Below are 13,156 nucleotides of genomic sequence, written 5' to 3'. Positions count from 1 at the left end.
ATAAGTCAGTGGGGATGTTTTGCAAGCCTTAAGTGTCACCTGTTGTCAGGATGAGGGGCGGGCACTATTTCCTACCAAGCTGGCTCCACCAAGCACCCAGGTCTTCTCCCCAAGAGCACAGAACCTTAGTGTGCTGGGCCTGCAAGTGCTCGGAGACCCAACCCAACTCCTGCCCGGAAGGAGGAAGAGACACAGAGCAACAGGAGTGTCTGAATGGGGATGCGGTTTACAGACACCCTTCTCAGTTCCACGCGCTCTCCGTGTGCTCTCAGCCTGAGGTACCAGAGCTGGCCCTGACTCCCTGGTACAGCTACCACACAGGCCAGACCTGCTTTGTCAGGAAAGGCATCCTCCGCAGTTACCTGTAGTTATTGGTAAAGGGCAGTGTGTTCACTGATGTGAATTCTTCCCTTTTCCCAGTAGGCTGGGGCTCTATGGGTCTTCCCTTCCTCAATCCCCCGCAGGCGCCAGGCAGTGAGGGGGTCAGCCTAAGGTGCCCTGTTGGGAACGGGCTTTTGTTCCTGCTGCCGTCGCCCGGTTCTGCCTTCTCTCTCTAGCAGGTGGAGCACAACTCGCTGAGCTTTGTGCCACTTGCTGCTACCTCCTCGGACTTGGAGGTTCAGGTGTGGCGTTTCCTCTCCATCACAGTGCAGAAGCCCTTGGAAAATAAGAGCTTGCATATTCCTTCTCTTATCAGCTGTAAAATCTGACATAGACCCAGTCCACAAGTCCATTAGAGATGGTGCTTTATAAGCATCTCCTTCTGGCAAGTCTCAGACACACAGGACCATCTCTGCAGATTTGGGGAGAAGCAGAGTGAATGCACAGACCCAAGGTGCGTTGTGGAGTCCAGTCCAGCTTGTGAAATTCTTTCCTGTCTTGAACAAACCTCTGCCCATCTGTTTTTCCCTCTGAAGGCCCTAAACTCCTTAGACCACACTAGGTGTTGCTGGCGGATGAACAGCAGTGGTTTGACCATTGCAAGAACAGATGGCAAGCTGATCGGGCCTTGTCCAGGGGGCAAGGAGATTAGGTTGTGCTTTTCATGTCACTCACCCTCTTTACTCGAGACTCTTGCTCATCCAGTAACACGTTTTTCTGGGGTTCTTAGGTGCTGTTGTCCATCTAGGAACTAGAGGCGCAGCAGCCCACAGACACAATGCTTGCCCTCTGGCTGCTTCCTTCTGGTGGGGGAGACAGTGCATAAACACAGAAACATATTTCGATCTAATGGCAGCCAGTGATGAGATAAAGGTTCTTGGGACAGAGGATGAGGGCTGTGATGCCTCGGCTGCGGTGATCACAGGAGGCATCTTGAAAAGAGGTACGCTTTGAAGTCACACAGAGAGCGGGGAGTGCTGGCCTGGGGCATTCCAGGCAGAGACTGTGCTCCCAGGGCCCTGGCTTACAATGGGTGGAGAATGGAGTCCCACAGGGCTCTGTCGTCCCACCAGAGGACAAGCCTCCAGGCTGCTGCCAGGGTGGCTCCGCAGGCTATGCAGGGAGATGTCTTACCGCCATCTGGTCCATGCAGGGTGTTCTCAGAGTCAGTGTGGCAGGTCTGAGCCCCGGCCCCAATGCACAACAGGCCGTGTAACTTAGGCTGAGTGGTTTAACCTCTGTGTCCATTTCCCATCTGTAAAGTAAGGATAACAGTAGCCACTTGAATACAGTGAGGACAGCAGGTTCACAGTGGAACGTCTATGTTGTTCTGTAAACATTATAATGAAGTGGAGGGGGTGTCCAAGAGCGAGGCTGGGAGGTCACCTCTGGTTTGATAGGCAAGAACTAGCAAAGCAGAGAGAGTTCCCCCAAGCTCTAGTCTTCGTCAGCAGCGGTACTGCTCTTGCAGTGGGTTCCTATCATCTGATGAGAATCGATGCGCAAAGCAAGTGTGTATAACACCTTTCATGAAATGAAAACCGTGCTTATCACTTAGGACATGCATTGCTATTTAACATTTTTAGTTTCTTCTATCTAATGGAAAAACTGGGCTTAACCACTAAATCGATTGCATGGCCAACTTCAAGGAAGGCAGCCTGCTATTTTAAAAGCACTGTTCTAGTGCCAGCAATGTCAGTGACCAGATTGTGAAGAGATAGTGGCATTTGGGGAGGCAATAGACCCTCGTGTTGAGGAGTTTGGGTTTCGGATCAAGGATTGGATTGGCTGGGTTCAAATTCTGGCACTGCCAACTTTTCTCTTGGAAAGCCTTGGGCAAATTTAACTTCTACTCTCTGCCTCCATTTTTTTCACCTGTAAAAATGAGGAGTAATAGTGTTTACTTCCTAGCATTGTGAAGATTCAGTGAATCAAAATATGTGGAGCCTATGGCATCTGTCTGCAGTGCGGGAAACCCAGGTTCAACCCCTGGGTCAGGAATATTCCCTGGAGAAGGGAATGGCTACCCACTCCAGTATTCTTGTCTGGTGAATTCCATGGACAGAGGCGCCTGTCTGGCTACAGTCCATTGAGTCACAACGAGTCAGACACGACTGAGCGACTTACACTAGTCAGCTGCAGAGATAGATGATAAATGTTATAGTTGTGGAGGCCTGGAGTCAGCCCTCTTACTTAGATCCCCGCCATGCAGGTAATGTGCTGGTGGCGTGGAGTCCAGCACTTGGGGGTCAGTTGGGAGAAACAAGACCAGAGCTGAGCCCACAAGCCCTGCCTACTGTCCTATTCACACCCTCCCTACTTTGGTCCCTGGAAAAGTTAAAGGTTAATGGGGCAACTTGACCAGTGATCGGGTCCATTGAATTATGTGAAAGTTGACATTCCTCATGAGCTCTGATGGAGGAGGGAGAGGCTAGGACTCATCTGCAATCGTGAGCGTCCACTGATAAAAGTAGGTGCCTTGGATTGCAGCGGGGGTGATGTCGGAGGCTGCTAGTTATGTACTGAGTTCTGGTCCTGCAAGTTTGACCAGAAAGCTTCTGAGTCTTCCTTCACCAGCAAAGGGAGGTCTACCTTAAGAAGCCAGGTTCATCCACTGGGGCTGAAGCTAGGAGGTTGGAGTCTGGGTCCCTAGTGCATCCTCAGCTGTGTCCATGGGTGAGAGAGGTTTAAGGGTGTCAGTATTTCTGGCAAAGTGTCGGGCAACTGTAAAATAGGATGGAACTGTCAAGACAACCACTTCGGGACTATGAAAGTTGACCCAAGGCTAGTAAATTAAAGAAAAATTGAGATGCAACTGTTATGGAAAGATGGCTGAACTTCCAGAAAGAGCACCAAGTATTTCACATGGAGCTGCTTCCATTTTCTCCCTCATTCCTAGCTTAGAGTGCTACCAGGGTGACGGGGTCTTTAGAAGCTAGCAGCTTCATTGTTGGGCTTGCTCTGGAGGGAAAGGTGAAAAACTCTTGTTCAGTGGCATTGTTTGTAAAAATAGCAAACTTGATAGAATGAGAAAGGAGAAAGCGTGGAGTGGGTGGCAGACTCTAGAGAAATTTACCAAGGAACTCCTGGAAAAGAACCAGAGAGGTTCCACACATCCCTGGTAGAATGGGAGGCCACGTGCACACACACAGGGGAGACCCAAGGATTCAAGCTCTGTACTGGAAAGTATTAGAAGTTGGGACAGACTTGAAAACAGACTGAATTTTGAATAGGCTTCCCCACTTGCCCCCAGACCTATAGGCAAAGGTTGAGATGTTTGAGCAGAACCTCTAACCGGGCATTGCCTGACTTCTATGCTATGTAGACCTAAGGGCAATCTCTTCGGAGGTTTTTATTTTACAAAAAACAAAATATAAGTTAAACTGAGCAGAGACATCATGGGTTACATACCATGGAGAAGACAGTTTCTACAAATTGAGTATAGGCTATTTACTAACAATGAAACAATAACATCAGCCTCAGGAGGGAATCAGAATCCTCAGTTACTATAAATGTCCAGTTTTCAACAAAAAATGAAAACCAAAATTAAAAATACGGTACCATTTGTGTGTGTGTGTGTGTCTTCAGTCGCTGAGTCATGACCCACTCCCTGCGACCCCATGGACTGTAGCCCATCAGGCTCCTCTGTCCATAGGATTCTCCAGGCAAGAACACTGCAGCAGGTTGCCATTTATTTCCAACTCCAGGGGTTCTTCCCGACCCAGGGATCTAACCGGCACCTCTTAGGTCTCCTGCATTGGCAGGTGGATTCTTTATCACTAGTACCACCTGGGAAGCCCCTAAATCCCCATAAGTTATGCAAAAATTAACTCCAAATGGATCGTGTAAAATATAACACTTTAGGGAAAAATAGAGAATCTTTAATGTCCAGGGCTAGGTAAAGGAACCTTAGATACGCCATCAGAAGCACCATCCATAAAAGGAAAAACTGACAAGTTAGACCTCATCGAAATGTAGCTACTGCTACTGGAGCAGAGTGGTGAAATAGCTCCAGAAAGAATGAAGAGGCTGAGCCAAAGTGGAAACAACGCCCAGGTTGGATGTGACTGGTGATAGAAGCAAAGTCCGATGCTCTAAAGAGCAGTGTTGCGTAGGAAACTGGAATGTTAGGTCCATGAATCAAGGTAAATTGGAAGTGGTCAAACAGGAGATGGCAAGAGTGAACACTGTCATTTTAGGAATCAGTGAACTAAAATGGATGGGAATGGGTGAACTTAATTCAGATGACCATCATATCTACTGCTGTGGGCAAGAATCCCTTGGAAGAAATGGAGTAGCCGTCATGGTCAACAAAAGAGTCTGAAATGCAGTTCTCATGTGCAATCTCAAAAACAACAGAACGATTTTGGTTCATTTCCAAAGCAAACCATTCAATATTACAGTAATCCAAGTCTCTGCCCCACCCACTAATGCTGAAGAAGCTGAAGTTGAATGGTTCTATAATGACCTAAAAGACCTTCTAGAACTAACACCAAAAAAAAGATGTCTGTTTCATCATAGGACTGGAATACGAAAGTAGGAACTCAGGAGATATCTGGAGTAACAGGTAAGTTTGGCCTTGGAGTTCAAAATGAAGCAGAGCAAAGTCTAACAGCGAATACACTGGTCATAGCAAACACCTTCTAACAGCAAAAGAGATGACTCTACACATGGACATCACCAGATGGTCAGTACAGAAATAAGGTTGATTGTATTCTTTGCAACCAAAAATAGAGAAGCTCTATACAGTCAGCAAAAACAAGACCTGACTCAGATCATCAACTCCTTATTGCAAAATGCAGACTAAAGTTGAAGAAAGTAAGGAAAACCACTAGGCCTTTCAGGTATGACCTAAATCAAATCCCTTATGATTTTACAGTGGAAGTGACAAATAGATCAAAGGATTAGATCTGGTAGACAGTGCCAGAAAAACTATGAATGGAGGTTTCTAACACTGTACAGGAGGTGGTGAATAAAATCATCCCCAAGAAAAACGAATGCAAGAAGGCAAAGTGGTTGTTTGTGGAGGCCTTACAAACAGCTGAGAAGAGAAGTGAAAGGCAAAGGAGAAAGGGAAAGATATACCCAACTGAACGTAGAGTTCTAAAGAAAAGCAAGGAGAGACAAGAAAGCCTTCTCAAATGAATAGTGCAAAGAAATAGAGGAAAACAGTAGAATGACAGACTAGAGATCTCTTCAAGAAAATTAGAGAGATCAAGGGAGTGTTTCCTGTAAAGATGGGCATGACAAAGGACAGAAACTGTAAAAACCTAACAGAAGCAGAAGAGATTTTAAGAAGAGGTGGCAAGAATACACAGGACAACTATACAAGTAAGGTCTTAATGACCCGGATAACCACAGTGGTGTGATCACTCACCTAGAGCCACACATCCTGGAGTGTGAAGTTGAGTGGGCCTGAGGAAGCATTACTACACACAAAGCTAGTGGAGGTGATGGAATTCCAGCTAAGTTGTTTAAAATCCTAAAAGATGATGCTATGAAAGTGCTGCACTCAATATGCCAGCAAATTTGGAAAACTCAGCAGTGGCCACAGGACTGGAAAAGGTCAGTTTTCATTCCAATCCCAAAGAAGGGCAATGCCAAACAATGTTCAAGCTACCATTCATTGCTTTGCATTCTAGCAAGGTAATGCTAAAAATCCATTAAGTTAGGCTACAACAGTCCGTGAACTGAGAACTTCCAGATGTACTAGCTGAATTTAGAAAAGGCAGAGGAACCAGAGATCAAATTGCCATCATCCATTGGATCATCAAGAGAATTTCAGACAAAACAACTACTTCCACTTCACTGACTATGCCAAAGCCTTTGTGTGGATTACAACAAACTGGAAAATTCTTAGAGATGGGAATACCTGACCACCTAACCTGCCTCCTGAGAAACCTGTATGAAGGTCAAGAAGCAACAGAACCGGACATGGAACAATAGCTGGTTCAAAATTGGGAAAGGAGTATGCCAAGGCTGTATATTGTCACCCTGCTTATTTAACTTATATACAGAGTATATCATGTGAAATGCTGGGTTGGATGAAGCTCAAGCTGGAATCAAGATTGCAAGGAAAAATATCAATAACCTCAGATATGAAGGTGATACCACTCTAATGGCAGAAAGCAAAGAGGAACTAAAACGTCTCCTGATGAAGTTGAAAGAGGAGAGTGAAAATGCTTGTTTAAAAATCTCAACATTCAAAAAAACTAAGATCATGGCATCCAGTCCCATCACTTCATGGCAAATGATGGGAAAAAAATGGAAACAGTAACAGGCTTTATTTTCTTGGGCTCCAAAATCACTGTGACGATGATTGCAGCCATGAAATGAAAAGATGCTTTTTCCTTAGACAAAAAGTTATGACAAACCTAGACAGCATATTAAAAAGCAGAGCTATCACTTTGCTGACAAAGGTCCATCTAGTCAAAGCTATGGTTTTTCCAGTAGTCATGTATGGATGTGAGAGTTGGACTATAAAGAAAGCTGAACGCCAAAGAATTGATGCTTTTGAACTTTGGTGTTGGAGAAGACTCTTGACTCTCTTGGACTGTAAGGAGATCAAACCAGTCAATCCTAAAGGAAATCAGTCCTGAATATTCATTGGAAGGACTAATGCTGAAGCTTCAATACTTTGGCCACCTGATGCAAAGAACCAACTCATTGGAAAAGACCCTGATGCTGGGAAAGATTGAAGGCAAAAGGAGAAGCGGGCAGCAGAGGATGAGATGGTTAGATAGCATCACCAATTCAGTGGACATGAGTTTCAGTGAACTCCAGAAGAGAGTGAAGGACAGGGAAACCTGGCGTGCTACAGTCCATGGCATTGCAAAGAGTCGGACACAACTTAGCAACTGAACAATGACAACAAAATGTAAAACATCAGTTCTTCTGGGCTCACTCTTCTTTATGGCCCTGGTGGTTTAGTGGCTCAATGCAGGGGGCCCAGGGTCGATTCCTGGTTTGGAAACTAGATCCCACATGTTGCAAAAGAAGATCAAAGATTCTGTGTGCTGCAACTGAGACCCCATGCAGTCAAATAAATTCATTTTTTTAAATGTAAAACTCTTGCTGCTCTGTGGAAGACAGTCAAGAGGAAGAAAAGGTAAGCTACAGAGTTGGAGAAAATATTTGCAAACCATATATCCAAAAAAGGACTACTTTCTAGAATATATAAAGAACTCCCAAAATTCAACAGTAAAGGCAAAACAAAACCCCAAACCACCCAACAATCCAATTAGAAAATGAGCACAAGACAGGAACAGACATTTCAGTGAAGGAGATTACAGATTTCATATAAGCACGCTGAAAGAGGTTGAACATGTTCAGCCATTAAGGAAATGCAAATTAAAACCACAATGAGGGATGCCCGTGGTGGTCCAGTAGTAAAGAATCTGCCTTTCAATGCAGAGGACGTGGGTTCGATCCCTGGTCTGGGAAGATCCCTCAGGGCGCAGGGCACCTAAGCCCATGGGCCATAACTAGAGAACCCACGCTGCAAATAAGACCTGACGCAACCAAATAAATAAATAAACCACAATGAGATGTCACTGCATACCTACCAGAATCACTAAAATTACAAAAACATAGTGACAATATCAAATGCTAATAAGGACACAGAGAAAATGAGTTACTCATACATTGCTGGGGGGATGTAAAATGGCACGCATACTCTGGAAAACAGTGTGGGATTTCTTATAAAACTAAATGTGCAATTACCATACAACCAGAAATCCCAGAGAAATCAAAATGTATGTTCACATAAAAACCTGTGCATGGGCTTGCCTGGTGGCTCAGTGGTTAAGAAGCAGACTGCCGATGCAGGGGACACAGGTTTGATCCCTGGTCCAAAAAGATACCACATGCCAGGGAGCAACTAAGCCCCGTGCGCCCCAACCATTAAGCCTGTGCTCTGAAGCCTGGGAGCCACAGCAAGAGAAGCCACTGCAACTACAGAGTAGCCCCTGCTCACTGCAACTAGAGCAAGTGATGAAGACCCAGCATAGCCGGAAAGAAATAAAATAAAAAGTAAATCTTAAACAAAGAAGAAAAAAACCTGTGCATGAATGTTCATAGCAGCTTTATTCATAATAATAAAAAACTGGAAAAGACCATGTGTAGTAGTTTGTATGTATAGTAGTTTGTACCTGCTAATCCCCAAACTCCTAATTTCTCTCTCCTGATGCCTGGGCTTCCCTGGTGGCTCAGATGGTAAAGAATCTGCCTGCCATGCAGGAGACCCAGGTTCCATCCCTGGGTCAGGAAAATCCCCTAGAGAAGGATGACTACCCATTCCAGTATTATTGCTTGGAGAATTCCAGGGACAGAGGAGCCTGGCAGGCTACAGTCCGTGGGGTTGCAAAGAAGTGGCCACGACGAAGCAACTAACGCTTTCACTGCCTATTTCCCCTTCGGTAACCATAAGTGTGTCTTCTATGTCTGTGAGTCTGTTTCTGTTTTATAAATATGTTCATTTGTTTCATATTTTCTATGCCACATGTAAGTGATATTGTATGGTACTTGTCTTTCTCTGTCTGAATTACATCACTTAGTATGATTATCTCTGGGTTCATCCATGTTGTTGCAAATGGCATTATTTCTTTTTATGACTGAGTAGTATTCCAGTATATATATGTCTACATATATACTGTGTATTATTATTATATATATCACATGCTCTTTATCCATTTATCTGTCAGTGGACATTTAGGTTGCTTCCATGTCTTAGCTGTTGTAAATAGTGCTGCTGTGAACATTGGGGTGCACATATCTTTTCAAATTAAGAGTTTTGGCCAGATGTATGTGCAGGATTAGAATTGGTAGATCATATGGCAACTATTTCTTAAGGAGCTTTCATACTGTTTTCCATAGTGGCTACACCAATTTACATTCCCACCAACAGTGAAGGAAGGTTCCAAAAAGAATGGATTTTTCCTTTTCAATTTTATTTGCTTATTTTATTTATTTTTGGCTTGCTGGGTCTTCGTTGCTGTGTGTGGGCTTTCTCTGGTGGTGGTGAGTGGGAGCTACTCTCTAGTTGCGATGTGCAGGCTTATTACAGTGGCTTCTCTTGTTGCCAAGCACAGGTTTTAGGGTACGTGGGCTTCAGTAGTTGTGGCGCTTGGGCTTAGTTGCCCCACAGCATGTATCTTCCTGGACAAGGGATTGAACCCGTGTCCTCTGCTTTGACAGGCATATTCTCAACCACTGGACCAGCAGGGACACCCAGAAATGAACTCTTGATAAATGCAACAGCTGGGATAGATCTCAAAGCCATTGTACTAAGGTAAAAGAAGCCAGTCTTAAATGTTCACATACTGTATGATTTCTCTCATATCACTTTCTTGAAATGACAATTATAGAACTGGATAACACTTCTTCATAGTTTTCAGGAGTTGGAAGTGGGAGTGTAGGTCTGGCCATAAAAGAACAACAGGAGGGATCCGTTTTTTTTTTTTGGTCATACTGCACAGCATGCAGGATCTTAGCTCCCCAACCAGAATCAAACTTGTGCCCCCTGTAGTGCGAGTGCAGGTCTTAACCGCTGCACCACCAGGGGAGTCCCACTAGGTGATCTTAACAATACATGTGAGATGGTAGAAGAATCAATGAACGTGAACACAGATCGCGAAAATCACCCAAGCCTGAATACTAGACAGAAAAAAAGATTGAAGAAAACTGAACAGAGCCTCAGGACCCATGGGCAACGTCAAGCATACCAACATAGGAAATGGTAGTCACAGAAAAAAGGAGGCTAAAAAAAGGGACAGAAAAAACATTTGAAGAAATAATAGCCCTCAAACTTTCAGATTTGATAAAGATCACTAAATCTGCAGATCTAAGAATATCAATGAATCCCAAGTTAAATCAACACAAAGAGATCTCTCCCTAAATATACCATGAAAGAACAAAGAAAGTAAGTGAAAGTGAAGTCGATCAGTTGTGTCAGACTCTTTGTGACCCAAGGACTGTAGCCTACCAGGCTCCTCAGTCCATGGAATTTCCCATGCAGGCATACTGGAGTGTGTTGCCATTTCCTCCTCCAGGGGATCTTCCTGACCCAGGGATCCAACCAGGGTCTCCCACATTGCAGGCAGACTGTCCGCAGGCTTTACTGTCTGAGCTACTAGGGAAGCCCATGAAAGAATAAGGAAAAGTCAAAAAGTAGCAAGAGAAAAATGACTCAAGGAAACAGTGCAATGAACAGCTGGCTTCTCAGAAGCAATGGAAGAAGACCGTGGAGTGGCATATTAATGTTGTTGTTTAGTCACTGTTGTAGCCCACTGGGCTCCTCTGTCCAGGGGATTTCCCAGGCAAGAATCCTGGAGTGGGTAGCCGTTTTCTTCTCCTGGGGCTCTTCCTGACCCAAGGATGGACCCTACATCTCCTGTATTGGCAGGTGATTCTTTATCACTGGGCCACCAGGGAAGCTCTGGAGTGGCATGTTTAAAGAGTTAGAAGGAGAAACTGCCAACCAAGAATTCTACATGCAGAAAGACTATCCTTAGAAAATGAAGTTGGAGGAGATCAAGATGGTGGAACAGGAGGACACAAGCTCACCTACCCCCTTGAACACATCAAAAATGCATGTGAGGTGGAGCAAGTCTCACTGAAAAACTGGAGCGCAGCAAGGCTGTAAGAAAGATCCACAGAGAATCAGGCAGGAAGGAAAGGTGATCAGGTGGTGACCTGCACCCCGGGAGTGGACACAGAGGAGGAGGGGGGTGACATGGCTTTGGAGATATCCCCTGGGGACATGGGCATCCCCGGCTTGGGGGCCTGACCCTGGGAATGAGTCCCCTGACTAGTTTGGGAGCCAGAGGGGCAGACAGCAGGGCTGTAAGAAATCTAGACTGCTCCTGAAGGGTGCACACACACCTGCTGATTTCCCAAACCAAGGTAGAAGAAACAGACTAAAGCTGGTCTGGGACTCTGGCCGGTTTCTCTCAAATGTCCCCGTTGTGCCCCAGCCCGAGCTGAGTGTCTGCCCCGGACCCTCTTGCCCCGTGGCACAGCTCCACACTAGGGCAAAGGCTGCCCCAGCCGAGGGGACTGCACGGCCAGTTCAGACCCAACACAGCGCCTGGACAGGTGAGGGAAGCCAGTTTTGGTGCTTCTGGAGGCATGAGAAAGGGAGTGAACAGGGACTCTGACTGGTGCAGGGACTGCCCCAGCCTGTGCCCCAACCCATGCTGAGCGCCCACGCCAGCCCCTCTTGCCCAGTACTGCTCCCCTTTAGAACAAAGGTGCTGGGAGCAGAGAGCGCACACACAGAGCGAACAGAGACAGCGTGGACCTGATCCTCTGGACTTCTGCTCCAGCAGCGTGGGGACCCACCCCACACCCGAAAGGGATGTGCTGGTCACTGATAGAAGAGATGCCCCAGCGCACAGCAGGCTCCAGCCCCAGCCTCTCCGTTTCTAGCCTCACTTCCTATCAAGGTGCTGACAGCCGCACACCCTGGGGTGATGACTTGTGCTCGTGCTTCCACTAGGTGGCGCTAGTGGGAAAAAACCAGCCTGCCAACGCAGGAGACGTGAGACTTGAGTTGGATCCCTGGGTTCGGAAGACCCCATGGAGGAGGGCATGGCAACCTACTCAGTATTCTTGCCTGGAGAATCTCATGGACAGAGAAGCCCGGCGGGCTACAGTCCATAGAGTTGCAAAGAGTCAGACAAGACTGAGCGGCCTAACACACATGCCCGCATGTCAGACCCAGCTCTCCCAGAAAAGCCACTGGGCACACAGACTGTACAGGGTTGCTCTCACACAAGACCAGGATAGGTAACTGTTTCACCTAATTCTATGGAGACAGAGACATTTAACCAAAATGAGAGGACAGAGGAATTTGTTTCAAAAGCAAGAACAAAAACAACTAATGAAACAGAGATAAATAATTTACAAGGAAAAAAGTTCAAAGACTTAGTAATAAGAATGCTAATTGATATAGGGAAAAGAATAGATGAACATAGTGATAATTTTAATAAGGAATTACAAAATATAAAAAGAAAATCCGGTCAAATCTGAAGATTACAATAACAACAACAACAACAAAACACTAGAAGGAGTTAACAGCAGATAACGTGATACAGAAGAATGCATAAGTGATCCGGAAGATAGAATAATGGAAATAATCCAATCAGAAAAAAGCAAAAGAAATTTAAAAAATGAGAATGGTTTAAGGGACCTCTGGGACAACATCCGGAGAAGGAAATGGTGAAGTGACTTAGCAGCAGCAGCAGCAGCAGGGACAACATCAATTGTACCAACATTTATATAATAGAGGTCCCAAAAGAAGAAGAGAGAGAAAAGGGTCAAAAATGTCTTTGGTGAAATTATGGGTGAAAACATCCTGAACCTGAAGAAGGATACGGATATTCAGGTACAGGAACTATAGATGGCTCCAGAAAAGATGAATCCAAAGAGATCCATGCCAACATATATCATAATTAAGATGGCAGAAGCTAAAAAGAAAATTCTAAAGCGATCAAGAGAAAAAGAGTCATAAACAAAAGTGAAAAGTGAAAGTCGCTCAGTTGTGTCCGACTCTTTGAGACCCCATGGACTATACAGTCCCTAGAATTCTCCAGGCCAGGATGCTGAGGTGGGTAGCCGTTCCCTTCTCCAGGGGATCTTCCCAACCCAGGGATGAAATCCAGGTCTCCCGCATTGCAGGCGGATTCTTTACCAACTAGAATTAGGAGGGAAGCCTATCTAGAATGGAAGAACATATAAAGAACTTGTCAGACAAGTAAAAACTAAAAGCTAATCA

Source organism: Moschus berezovskii, chromosome 27 (assembly GCF_049115385.1).
Source record: "Moschus berezovskii isolate FMDL1 chromosome 27, NW_MosBer_1.0, whole genome shotgun sequence".
In the NCBI taxonomy this organism is placed as follows: Eukaryota; Metazoa; Chordata; class Mammalia; order Artiodactyla; family Moschidae; genus Moschus; species Moschus berezovskii.
This window is presented reverse-complemented; position numbering follows the sequence as displayed.